The sequence below is a fragment of the Etheostoma spectabile genome, chromosome 6 (genome assembly GCF_008692095.1).
Source record: "Etheostoma spectabile isolate EspeVRDwgs_2016 chromosome 6, UIUC_Espe_1.0, whole genome shotgun sequence".
NCBI lineage: Eukaryota > Metazoa > Chordata > Actinopteri > Perciformes > Percidae > Etheostoma > Etheostoma spectabile.
In genome coordinates this window covers 19,903,983-19,917,971 of record NC_045738.1, presented here as the reverse complement: position 1 = coordinate 19,917,971, position 13,989 = coordinate 19,903,983, and the positions used below count along the sequence as shown (strand labels likewise).

The following is a 13,989-nucleotide window of genomic DNA, read 5'->3' as shown; positions in this document are numbered from 1 at the left end:
TTTCCTGTCTTCAGCTGTCCTATAGAACAAAAGAAACAATTCAGAATTGCGAAACAATGGAATTTCATAATGTTACAAAAAACTACATTTTAGAAGAGACTTCCCAGCTGCGGACTGGGACCTCTGAGATCCTTATAGAAGTTGAGTGTCAGTGCAGTGTTTCTGTGTTTTATCATGGAGGACCTGTTGATATTGAATGGTCCTCACTTTCAGTGGATGATCCAATGTTTGGCCCATGGCTGGGGCAGCTGGGGGTGTCTGTTTGATTGACAGGAGGCATAATGTGGCGCCGGGCATCTCCTTGCCCTCCATCTCCCCTCTTCACCTCTTCTCTCAACTTCCTTAGCCCGGATCTCCTTTCTGGGGGTCAAAGGTCATTCATTAGATTGCCCCCCCCCATCCTGATAATACACTCACACACAGGCAGATACACAGAGGGTGTGTGTGTGTGTGTGTGAGGGTTGTACGCAGGACTTTGTCAGGGGTTGCGAGGGCCGGCGAGGGTTGACAGCTACCATCAGTCTTAAAGCAACCCCCAAAACCCATCTCTAAAACACACACACACACACGCACACATACACACACCCTCAGGGGTATTAGTGTCCTCACTTTGCCCTGAAAGGGAGTTTCACTGACCGGTCACAATGATGACAGAAAATGTGACGCTCCGTCGGTTTGGCACCACAGCCTCAAACTGAACCATTTAACACTGATTAGTTGTTTGTTAAAGGGTAACTTGTTCTGATTTTATTAAGTTCTGGAGCCTATTTTTACAAGTTTTTGTGTCTAAATGAGTGATGGGATGCCATTAAACAACAACGTCGGAAATTTGACCAATATTACGCAAGATCGCAGCAGTCGGCAGAGGCAAAACAAGCTACAATGGAAGTTCATAGGTTGTCATTGTTTTACGAGGTTTAAGTATTACGAGTCCTTTTTTAACATAAAAACATCCCTGAAATTGCTATCCCAAACCCACCAGACTCCATGTAAATCAGCATTAAAGGCGCTTTAAGCGATGTTGGGTCACGGCGCTTCTTTGTTCGAATTATTTTTGAAGTATTATATTACGATGTGAACAGTATGAACAACTCTTAAATAGAGAATGAGAATGATGAATAAATAATAATAATAATCTCACTTTATTTAAAAGAAAAACTAAAATTATGAAATGTCTTGTTTCGTCTTTCCAGTTTTCCAACAATGACCAATTTGGTTTGGTTGAAATAACCTCACAACGTTTCGATTTACATGTGGAAGTATTCTGGCTCTAGATACAATAAGAGGATTGTTTATTTAAATAGAGTCTGGTGAGTTTGGCTATGATGATTTCAGGGAATTTTCTGGTTAAAAAAAAGGATTTTACTCTTTAACAAAACAGTCCAACTCTGTAGGGACATTTTCCATAATGTTGGCAGACACTTGCTGCTATAGTTTGAGCCTGTCAGTGGCAAAAAACAGCACTTTTAGTGAATGGAAATCATCAATTTCTCAGAGGGCGGCTGTGGCTCAGTGGTAGCCTGCCAATCGGAAGGTTGGTGGTTTGATGCCTGGCTCGATCACATGTCGACTTGTCCTTACACTGAACCGAGTTTCCCCTCGATGCTGTGCATCGGAGTGTAAATGTGTGTGTGTTCATCTGATGACCAGGTGGCCCCTTGCACGGCAGCCTCGGCCACAGTGTATTCATTCAAACCTTTATTTAACCAGGATGAAAAAAACTCCTTGAGATTAAAAACCTCTTTACTAGAATGTCCTGGCAAGTGGCAGCAGTGCGGTTTCAAATAGACACAGAGACACTTACAGGTAAATACAGAGACACACTTTCACTCATCATATTCAACAATGTCATCATAAAAAACCTGGGTCCTAAATCAATTTAAAAACAGTGACATGCAGACTGCCTTTCTGCAAGGTGTATGAATGTGTGTGAATGGTGAACGGTTCCTGTACCATGTAAAAGTGCTTTGAGTAGTTGTTAAGACTAGAAAAGCGCTATATAAGAACAGTCCATTTACAATGAACTTTTTTGGGGGCAATTTAGGCTTTTGTTTTAATACTACCGAGGCGAGTTACCCAGGCACCCGACGATGGATTTTAGCCCCTATAGGATTCTGCTGCAGTCCCGTACACGGTTGCTGGTTAAAGCATTCTCGCTCAATATTGGACCAATTTCTTCGTCACTTAGACACCGATGCATTAGAAAAAAGGGCTGTAGTCAAGACCACCTTTGTCAAGTCCAAGACAAGTCCAAGACCAGGACTAGTTGAGTCCAAGTCAAGACGGAGTCCAAAATGGTTCAAGTCCAAGTCAAGACCGAGTCCAGGACTGGGAAAAAAGATCTTATGCATGACAGGATCAAGACAATCCTTTTGGGTTTCACTTTCCCTCCAATATTATTATCAACATAATAAAGACACCTGGACTCGGTCAAGCCCAAAAAGCCCAAAAGCCAAATCTGGCAAAACCAGTGGCCGAGACCGAGACAAGTCCGAGTACGAATACTGGCAAGTCCGAGACCACAGAAAAACGGTCTTGAGTACTACAGCCCTGTTGGAAAATAGTGTCCTGGTTGAAAAAGAATCAAAATTGCCCTTTAAATCCTGACATCTTAATGGGTTACTCAACTTAAAAGTTTCTCTTTAGAGTATTAATCCCTCCCAGTTTCCAACGTTACTGTAGAAATGTGTAATTCTGTCCTTAGCGGAGCACAAAGGCTGCAGTTAGCTGGACAGAGGCCGACTGGCAACACTGGGCGGCTCCCGATTGCATTGAAATGTGGGAATCAGGGAGGTGCTGCTGGAAACAAGTTCACTGTTTGTCCTCAGTAAGTCTTTAGTAAACAGGGCAAACTATGTTCATTTACTGAAGGAAGCTGGATTTTTGTTTCTCTTGAGATAAGAACAGGTTTCAGTATGTTTGGTAACGTGCCACTATCACTGGTGACCGAACAATCACCCACTCAGGAATTTTGATTTTGTTTCAGCTCTTGACAAAAATGGGTTTTTAAGGCAGGTTTGGTAAGAAAAATGATGTTTGAACAAATGTGTTGGTCTGTTGATAAGACATGAGAGACAGGGAAAATAGTTTTGGACTCAAAAGCTGCACACAAAAAAAAAAAAAACGCTTTGACAATTAAAAAAACAAACAAACAAAGTATGAACAAAAGAAATAAAAAGGCTTTTAACTCTGAAGAGCTTTGTCTCCCTACTATTATTTTAAAGATACAGCTTTTTTTCTTTCATTACTTTTCACAGTTGAAATCCATAAAAACGATGAAGCGGCCCAGGGTTCGGCTCCAACCTGCGGGCCTTAGCTGCTCCTCATTCCCCCTCTCTCTCCCTTTTCACGTCTTCAGCTTTCCTTTCAAGTAAAGGCCTTAAAATGCCCCCCCCCCCCCAAAAAAAAAAATTAAAACAGTACCTTAAATACATAGCTGATTATCCACTGAACTCCAAAGTTATGTTTTAAGATGCCGGGAGGTTAGCTTAGATTAGCATAAAGACTGAAAACGTTAGTTACTTTGGTAACTCCAGATTCTATTATATAGGGTACCCTCTAAGGGCTACGCTATGGGTTTATCCCTTCGCGCATGCGCAGTCGTGAAGATTTTCTTTCCCGCCCTAGCGTCCAGCGCGGCCTCAACTACGTCCGCATTTACTGCATATATACAGACGGACCCGTTGTTCGACTCCCAAAACATCAGCTTTTTCTTCACCTAATGTTCTAGGAGCAGGTGGCCCGACTTAGAGGGCTACGCCTATACTAATAGAATCTGGAGTTACCAAAGTCCTAACGTTCTATTTCGTATAGGCTTCGCCCTCTAAGGGCTACGCTATTGGGTTAGGGCGAAGCTGATGTAGTAATGCCCCTGCGGCACAAGGTCCACAAGCCGAACAACACCACATTGCCCCAGCAACAATGTACAGAGGCTAGTCAGAGTCATTCTTCTGACAAAGCCTGCCCTGCCAATGGCGTGGCCGGAAGTTCATGTGGCCCGCAATATGATGCAGTAGTACAATGATTAATGGGGGTTAAGCGTGATTGACCTGTCGCGCATGCAACGGAGAGACATGATTACCTCCGTGCATGCGACATGATTATGACAATGTATGAGATAAGAACTGTGTCTCACAAGAAATACCCCAGGTACAGAGAGGTGGACAGCAGAGCAGGGTCATTGCAGCACTATGGTGAAGGAAATTGGCAACATCAAGGCTCCGCTTTTTTTTTTTTTTTTTTTGCACATTCACGCGGCATTACGGCTCACTGACTGTGGACAAAACCGCATGAGACATGGAATTCAGACATATCTCGCAAGATAAAGCGAGAAGGGGCACGGGGAAGCCCAGGAGGCTGCCGCGCAAATGTCGGCTACTGCCATGCCTTTAAATAGAGCCGCAGACGCCGACAAGCCCTCGTAGAGTGACCCCGAATGTCTTGGGGGGGCCTTTCCCTTCCGAGCATAAGCCTGGGTAATACCCTGCACAGCCAGTGAGACAGACGCTGTTTTGAGAGGACTGATCCTTGGGAGTGTTCTCTATAATGCACAAACAGCTGCTGAGTTTTTCTTATATTTGCCATGCTAAAATGTATTGTGACAGAGCGCGCACCGACACAACCGGTGGGAAGCCTCCTCCGCACCGTTAGCGTGAGGTGGGGGGAAAAAACCCTCGAGGGAAAACACCCTTACCGAAAAGAACAGTTAAAGTCTTCGGTGTGAAGGAGGGATTTGGCTGTAAGGTGGCTGCGCTCCCGTCCCCTCTAATGGAGAGGCAGACGGAGAAACTGACAGTGCACATAAATCATCCTCTCTTTTGGCCGACGTTAGGGCAGGAGAAGTGCTGTCTTAAGCGACAGATTCTGAGCGAAGCCTGTGCCAAGGGCTCAAAAGGGGGGCTTCCCCAGAGCCCGAGCACCAGAGCTAGGTCCCATTGGGGGCGAGGGGCGAACAGCGTTTTTGACGCCTAACCCCCTTCAGAACGCTTCACTCGGGCGGTGCCCCAGGCCGTTTGGGAGACGGAGAGAGCTCCAGCGGGAAGCATCAATCGCCGTCTCGAGGCCCAATCCCCCCAAAGAGGGGAGGGGGACCCTCCCAGAGGGGGGAGGAGGGAAACCGTTGATGGAGGCGCTGCCAGGAGAAGCGGAGTCAGCGGACTCATGCTCGTCGAAAACGCCGTCCGCCAGCGGCTCCAGGTGCCGCCGATTCCTGTCTGTCTGCCCAGCTGCCATCTCCTCCCCGCCCTAGCCTGGCAAACCAGAAAAGCTTCCGCCCGTCGAGTTAGCTCTTTAGACGACAGGCGGCGCAAAACTGGCAGGAGCGTGGCAGGTGAGAGCCTGGCCGGCGTGAACGGCACCCGGCAGGCCTCGCAACGGGGGTAGGTCCGGGAAGGATGTAGCCGGTCCGGCAGGAGGGGCAGACATGGGCACGGCGGAAGGTCTTGAGCTTGACTTCATACTGCGAAGTTGAAGAAAAAGTGGGATTCAACAACGGGTCCGCTCTGTAAATATGCAGTAAATGCGGACGTATTGAGGCCCGCGCTGACCTAGGCGGGAAAGAAAATCTTCACGACTGCGCATGCCTAAGGGATAAACCCAATTAGAGGGCTACGCCTATACAAAATAGAACAGAGGTGTTAAAATGGCATGTTTTAGAAGGTTATGAATTATTACATTTTTTTAAGGAGCAGTGGCTTCATCAAATCTTGCTAGTTGACAACATGATGTTACTGCCCGCCCGCCTGCAGTGCACTTCCGGCCAATAACGGCCGTTTGGTCCTCAGCCCCAACAATATTACCATACATTTCCGTGGTTGGCACTTAGCCTTAGACCCAAGCAGATGGGATGTGAGTTATTATTTCCATAACATTTTCATGATTCTCAATCTTTCAGTTCAAGCTGGATAGTTTTTTTGGAAGAAGGTGACATTTGAAATTAGTAATGTGTTTCTTTGGAAACGCCTGCAGTCGAAATGGAAAGTGTCATGTTGTAACCCAACTTCAAAAGGTCAGTCTGATGCTAGTCGCTCATTACACCCGTAAAGTGACTAAAGCTGTTCATATTTGCCGTTGTCTTACTTCCTTTCATTCCTTTCATACACACGCACACGCACACACACACACACACACACACACAACCTGCCACCAATTAGGAAGTTCCCTGGACCAAGTATTGACTCAAGTTCCAGTTAAATTCCATCCACCTCCTGTTGGACGAGAAACATATAAACTTTATTACCATGAAAGTAATACTGGATGATATATTGACATCAGGCCACAAAATGAGTCAAGGTACACACAACATGGAGTTTTTTATTCTCAGCAGGCCAAGGGAACTTTATCAGGATGCATAGTAACTTGGATCCATGAAATAACTGGCCTTTAAAAATAAAAACCTGTCTGCCTCTATGGGAATTTAACATAGGGGGGCTGTATACTTATGCCCCCTGTATTTTAACATAGGGGGGTGTATACTTATGCCCCCTGTATTTTAACATAGGGGGGTGTATACTTATGCCCCCTGTATTTTAACATAGGGGGGTGTATACTTATGCCCCCTGTATTTTAAAGCTTCTCTGTATGTCCTATATACCCACCGAACTGTCGTTATTCACATATGACAGGGTAAAATCGGTTTTGCATTCTATCACCCCTTTAAGGAAGAACATTTATCTATTTACAATACATCATTCATTCACAAAGAAAATTGTTGACCTTAAAAGGTTGGATTTTTCCTTTTTTAAATTAAGGCATTAAGGCATTATTTACAAAAGATGAATTTTTTATTCCTCTTTTTAGTCAATTTAAGCATGGGTATGCAAACTTATGAGCACCACTGTATGTATGTATGTATGTATGCGTCCGTGTCTGTGATGTATAAATAAAGCATGAGATTTTGTATTAACGAAAAGATAAAAGTAGAGGGGGGGGGGGGGTAGGACTTGATAAGTTTATGAACTTCTTCCTACTCCTTTTTTAATTTTTTGTTCGAATGACTTTCAATCATTTTGGAAGATTGTGCTGAGAAGTACATGACCTTGTTTATCTGTCATTTTAATTATATATACAGTATGTATGCATGAATGTCTGTATTTATTTTTTATTTTAATGTTTTCCATGTTCAAATAAACTACTAACTAATAACAAAATCCTAATGGCTAAACAAAGGGCTGTGTGCTGTGATTGACAGGTCTCTTAGCCCATCACAGTCCCCTCTCACCTGAGCGTCACCCAGGTCCCGCCCGTAGACCTTATAAGCATTTTCTAGCACTAAACAACTGAGATAGATAAAAGTTAGCTGTAAAATCAAATGGTCTTCAAAATGTCCCTTCAGTGACATCTGGTGACATCACTGCTGGGACAGTGTGTCCATTTGGTGTACTTGAGGTGAGACTCGGACCGCTACTTTGAATTCCTGGCAGTCAGCTTTGGCCTTGGTTGTTAAATGAAAACTACAGAAAATGAAAAAGTATTTATAGTACAGTATGCTTCTAAAAATCTACTTTCAGTTAGCTTTTCATCACACACACACACACACACACACACATTAATCACTCCGTCAGTACAGTGTGTACAGGTCATGTACCCTGTTGAGCAATGTTAAGTGACGTCCCACATCCGACACTTTAAGTATAGCCTTTCTGTCTCTCTGTTGTCTTCTTCTTCTACTTCTCCATCTTCTTCTTCTTCTTCTTCTGTGGTTGCACAGCGCTGCATGCATTGTCTGTGCTCAGTGTGACAGTTTGATGAGCCATTAGTCGACATAATTTATCTGTGTGTTCACTCAGTCTGCAGACTCTCTGTCTGCAGGGGCGCATGCCTTTGTCCTGACTGCTGTGCGGGGCAGGGCTTGTCACGCACATGCACAAATATACAATATAAATACGTATACACACAGTCATACAACACTGACGTAAACTATACGTGTCTGTGCTCCGTTATTATGACGTGACAGGGTGTCCCAAAGTGTGAAAAGTTCAAAAGGTGATGTGAGGCGATGAGAAGTCGGGTCAGTAAAAGATGCCTACTCTTTAATGGCTTACACATGACGACAAGTGGCGCATGCAATCACTTTCTGTTGGGTTTTACCCTTTATTTGTGGTGACAGTGGATAGACAGGAAAGGTGGGGGAGAGATGGGGGATGACACACAGAAAAGGGACGCAGGTTGATTTGAAACCGGGCCGCTGCGAAGGCCTCCGCCCACATGGGGCGCACGCTCTGACTGGGTGAGCAATCAATTTTGAAGCATGTTTTCTTAAAAGTATTGTGTTTTTGATAGCATTGTTTAAGCTTTTTTCTACAATTCAGGTCAATATCCAAAGACTCCCAAAAGGACAATCATGTGACCTCAGCCATACGATTGTTTTATTTATCGTAACGGCTGCAGTTTTAAACATAAAGTAAATGTTGTGAAACCGAACTAGTTAAGTTTAGGCAACATAAGTACTTAGGGTTAGTAAAACATAAGGGATTGGCTTAAAATGAGTCAGGTAAAACTAATAAAATGAGAATGTTACAAGACGTAACGTGATGTCAAGGATGTAATTGCGCCACTGACTTGGTAAAATCGATTTATTTCAAAATGCTAGTTGGCTTTACGTTTCAGCACCTGGGACATAAAACCCAGGTGCCTGGGTTAAAGGACCCATATTATGAAAAAAAAATCTTATATTTTGTTTCTCTGGTTCTTTTACATGCATTCAAATTTGGAAAAAAGCTACCCATCCTGTTTTGAGTGAGATCCGGTTTCTAAATGTCCAATGCCTTAAGTCTAAGTCATTGGCAAAACACAGCTACAACACACACTAGTTCACCATAATCTATAAAAGAACTACTTCCATGTCCCTGTTCTGCAGGTATTCCACAAGTGGCCCTTGTCAAGAAGAAGTCTCCCTGCTAATCCTGCCTTGAACTTACCAAAGTTGGAGAAAAAGTTATCTAGCTGATGGGATCTTACCGAGCTAATGAGCATGTTTAGCTCCCAACAAAGATTGTATGTGAGATGTCACCCTCTGGAGCTAAAACAGAGACCCACACACACAGGATGAAAACAGGATCTGCAGCAATGTGCAGTACAACAAAAATATGGTGTTTTTTGAAAATTAAACCATGTAAACCTATTCTGGTACAACCTCTAAATACAATTATGTACCTGAAAATTAGCATAAAATGGGCTCTTTAAAGTACTGTGTTTGTTTGACCTATCCACCAGCCCAACCTTGGAGCTTTTAGACTTCTCTCACTTTTTTATGACTACATCATTGTATGTGAATAGGTTTCTTTAGCTGCCAAATACTGTGTTCATCAGCCGATCGTCAACTTTGTCCGGCAAAATGTTTTTTTCTTAAAACAAGGTTGATTTCAAATGGACGTGACTTCTACAGGGGTCTAAACCTTTGTTTCACAATCTCACAGCTCTATGTAAGTCTACCTTGGATGGGTTAAACATTATGGCTAATAATCAAAATCCTTACGGAGGAAGGGATCTTTTACTTCAGGAACCAAACTGTTGAGCTCTGTAGTTGACATAAACATAATGAACGCACAGAGTAGGGGCCAGAAAAAAACTTTTGCACAGTACAGAAAGTGACTTCTCTTAATACATTCATGATACAGAAAGAGAGATGTGAGGAAGGATAACATCAAGCAAGGGCCATTGGCTATGTGGTGGGGGAGCTGATTGTAACCTCTGAACTATAGGGGGAGATCGGGCAGTGGTCATGGCGACGACAGATCTTCACAACAGGTTGTATGCACTCAGAAACCTGGTGGCTGTCTGGACACATTGTCAAGTTTTTCACAAGTGAAGTCAGTCTTTGGGTTGATTTCAGATGGATGACGGACATGTACGTACAGGATTTTCTGTTAATAATACTAATCATGTCCAATGTCCGAGCAGTAATGGACTGCAATTATCCTTTAGGTTTTTCACAACCCTCATGTTGTCCTCGGGTCAAATTGACCATAGTCCAGTCTGTGATTATCCATCAACATCCATTCCTTTAATTTCGAAAAAATTCCTAATTTCTGCTTTTCTAACTCAAACATTAGGTATAATTTCCTATAAAATAGGTTTATTGACCATAAATTCCAAAAATAACTGTAAAACTTCAGTCAATAAGTTAGTGTTACGAAGTGTTGAAAATGTCAAAAAAGTGACAAATATTGAAGAAAAGCGTCAAAAGTGTTGACAAAAAGGGACATAAACGTAAAAAAAAAAAAAATGCGGATGAAGATAGATGGATGGATGGACTATTGGTGCTTTCACAAAATATTCACATAATGAGATTTTTGTAATCAGTAATGTGGATATAATGACTACGTGGGTGTAGTCAAACAATGGAACAGCTGGAACAGTCTGGTATGTTCAGAAAATTACATCACTCTACTGTAAACTTTACCTTACCTTTAAAAGAAAAGAAAAGACAACACGTTTGTCATATTACGATATCCAAAATCTTAGATAATTTCTGGTCTCACATCAAAATAGCGATATAATATTGATACATTGCCCAGCTCTATATAAAACATGAATGATCATCTCAAGTTCAGAATGTAAAACAAGGGCTCTTAGTTTAGCAGTGTTTCTCAGTTGAAAGAAACGTGTGGGTTAGCAATTTTGATACATATGATGATCAAATATAACACTGTGATTTTGGTCCATAAGAAGAAACACAGAGCTACTTAATGGGAAACGCCATATATCATGTTGACAGTGTTGGGTTTCTGATTTACAATGACCACACCTGCTTTGAAAAGAAAGAAAAGAGGAAAACAGGCGGAGCTGGACGGAGGGTAAACTCAGAGGCCAGAAAGAAAGATAAGAAGGATACAGTATAGTCAATGTTAGTCACATTTAGGATTAGGGCTAACTGGTCTGAAAAAAGGCTGTGGGGGTTGAATGTAACGTCATCTGCGTCTGGTGTTTTTTCAGTTCAGTTCAGTTCAAAATTTATTGTCATATGCACTTTAGTACAAGTACCACAGCAATGAAATACAGTATGCCCTATTGCACTCTCTCAGCACCAGTCAACAGTAACAATCAATAACAATAATATAATATATAATATATATAATAATATATGTTTTTTGTTGCGGTTTCGGCTCACACAGCTCTCACTTTGTCAACCGGACTGTTGCTCAACAGCTGAAGCCACTGGGAGGAGAAGCGAGTAAAACACTAAAGGGGAGAGGCGAAGGGGCTTTATGTCTTGGCGGAGGGCAAACTCCCAGCTCGATAAGAAATATGAGAGGTAAACATTGACCCCATGAGTCCTATTGCTGCTTGTCCAGGTCCATCTTTCACTGGAGAAACTACACAAACAGCAGGGATGCACTGATAACTTTCTTTCATTCCAAGCTGTAAACTTAAAGTATCGTCTGATAACGAAGACTAGCCCCAAGGCCTCACTGTTTCTTTGCTTAACATTGTTGGTCAAAAAATGATCCACATATTCATATTTCTTCAGAAGAAGAATCTGTGTGAAGAATAATGTACCTTTTGTTATCAGATGTTTTGTCTTTAGCAAATTCTATGATTTTGTGCTTGCTGTTAGTATTATTACGATCATTACTTTGCAGAGTTTTAATTTTACGAGTTGTTTTTTTTACGAGTGCATGTTTCTGCTGTTGAATGTCCATTTAGTCAACATTCATTGTGACAGTGCTAATAATGATTGCCCTCTTCAGTAGTTAAAGGCAGAAGTAGTAGCGTGAACTTGGTGTAGCCTCTTGGGAAGGAGGTCAAGATACGATTTTGGGTCCTCTAAGAACCTTGACATTGGAGTCTTGTGATCACATCCCAACAGTCATTGTTTAACCCTTGTGTTGTCTTCCCGTCAGCCATGAAAAACAATGTCGCTTTTTCAATGCTTTTTTTATGTTTTTGGTGTTGACATTTTCAGCGCTTATTTTGACGGCCCAACTTTTGTGACAAAGAATAAATAAATAACTGAAAATGAGTCAAATCTGAGGATGCCTCCTGGGCACCTCCCTGGGGAGGTGTTCCAGGCACGTAGCTGGGAGGAGGCCTCGGGGAAGATCCAGGACTAGGTGGAGAGATTATATCTCCAACCTGGCCTGCGAACGCTTCAGGATCCCCCAGTTGGAGCTAGTTGATGTGGATCGGGAAAGGGAAGTTTGGGGTCCCCTACTGGAGCTGCTGCCCCCGCGACCCAATAAGCGGTTGAAGACGGATGGATGGATGGAGTCAAATTTGACCCAAGAACAACATGTGGGTTAACCACGACTGTATTGTTCCCCTGTCCTTCGCCAAGAGGTTTTTGGTTTCGCTAACAGCGTGGCTCTAGGGATTGAAATGTTGGTGGCTCCTTTTTCTTGACTGAAACACCTTAATAAATTTTGGATGGATGATGGGTCATCATGGAATTTGGGTTCTCACTGTTCCTGTGACCAAGAGCAAACCCACAAGTAAATAAGTAAGGCACTAACCCTAACCTAACCATAACCCTCCCCCGCTCAACAATGGTTGTACTCGCCAAAGGGCGAAAGCTAACCCTAGAATCACTCTCGTTTTGGAACAAGCTTTGTCCGCTTGGTGTTCTGCCTCGCTATATTTGTGTTTGCAGACATGTGTGGCAGAAAAACAGCCACACACGTCTAGTGGGTTATAAGCGATCAATCAATCAATCAACATTTATTTATATAGCACTTTACAGCACCAGCAGGTGTCCAAAGTGCTTTACATCATCAAGAAAACCAACACAACATTCACGTGAAATACAAACAAACAAACAAACAGACAAAGCATAAAAAACAGACAGATTAAGTAACCTATTCATCAGAAAAAGAGTTGTTACACCACACTGTGTATTAAAGCCATTCTAAATAAAAGTTTTAAGTTTTGATTTAAAATGACAACTCCGTCATAGTGCGAATGTCGGGCGGGAGCTTGTTCCAGAGTTTTGGGCCAGCACAGCAAAAGCCCCGATCGCCCCACTGCTGTACCTCGACCTCGGGACTTCTAGAGTCCGTAGATTGGAAGACCGCAACAACCATTTTGCCCACCCAAAGTTAAAGCTCGGACAAATACTTGTGGCAAGGCCATTTAGGGCTATAAAAACAAACAATGCAATTTTAAAATCAATCTAAAACGCACCGGAAGCCAGTGTAGAGTAAAAGAACGGGAGTGATGTGTGCACTCCGAGAAGTTTTTTGAAAGCGACAGCGGCATTTTGCACAAGCTGCAGACGTGCGATGGATTTTTGATTTAGGCCACCAAAAAGAGCGTTGCAATAATCGAGACGTGAACTAATAAAGGCATGAATAGCCCTTTCCAAATCGTGCCTGTTAAGAAAAGGCTTTACTTTAGCCAGGAGACGAAGTTGGAAAAAGCTTGTTTTGACAACATTGCTTATCTGTTTGTCAAATTTCATGCTACAATCAAATGTCACACCCAGATTTTTTACAGTTTGCTTGGCGCATGAAGTCAGAGCTCCCAGACTTAAAGTTTGATTGTTTGACATGTATTTTGTACTGAAGATAATACATTCGGTCTTGTCCTCATTCAGGGTCAGGAAATTGCGAGATAGCCACAACTTGATATCATTAATGCCATTTAGGAGGCAGTTTAGTGCAACACTGTCATTGGGTTGTATAGGCAGATAAATTTGCAGGTCATCTGCATAAAAATGAAATGACAGGTTGTGCTTTTCGATTATAGTTCCTAATGGCAACATATATAAAGAGAACAAGATAGGGCCAAGAATTGAACCCTGGGGATCCCCACAATAGAGAGGAGCAGATGAGGAGGAGAAATCACCCATTGTGACAGAGAAAGTCCTACTTGTCAAATAAGAGCTAAACCATTTAAGTGCAGTGCCTTGAATGGCTACAAAATGCTCAAGGCGTGCAAGAAGGACTACATGGTCCACCGTATCAAAAGCTGCGGTCAAGTCCAACATCACTTGCACAGCAGGATCCCCAGCATCTACAGACGAAGCTATATCACTGTGAACTCTTAGAAGCG

At 42.7% G+C, this 13,989-nt stretch overlaps 1 long non-coding RNA gene across 1 annotated transcript in view; it reads left to right on the top strand.

The window, feature by feature from the left end:
• LOC116690719 (uncharacterized) overlaps positions 1-6,670 on the top strand; it is a 16,033-nt gene extending 9,363 nt beyond the window's left edge. The window contains exon 3 of the long non-coding RNA XR_004332344.1: positions 6,571-6,670. This is a non-coding gene — a long non-coding RNA (uncharacterized LOC116690719). The remainder of the gene's footprint in view (positions 1-6,570) is intronic.
• The last annotated feature ends 7,319 nt before the right edge of the window (positions 6,671-13,989 follow it).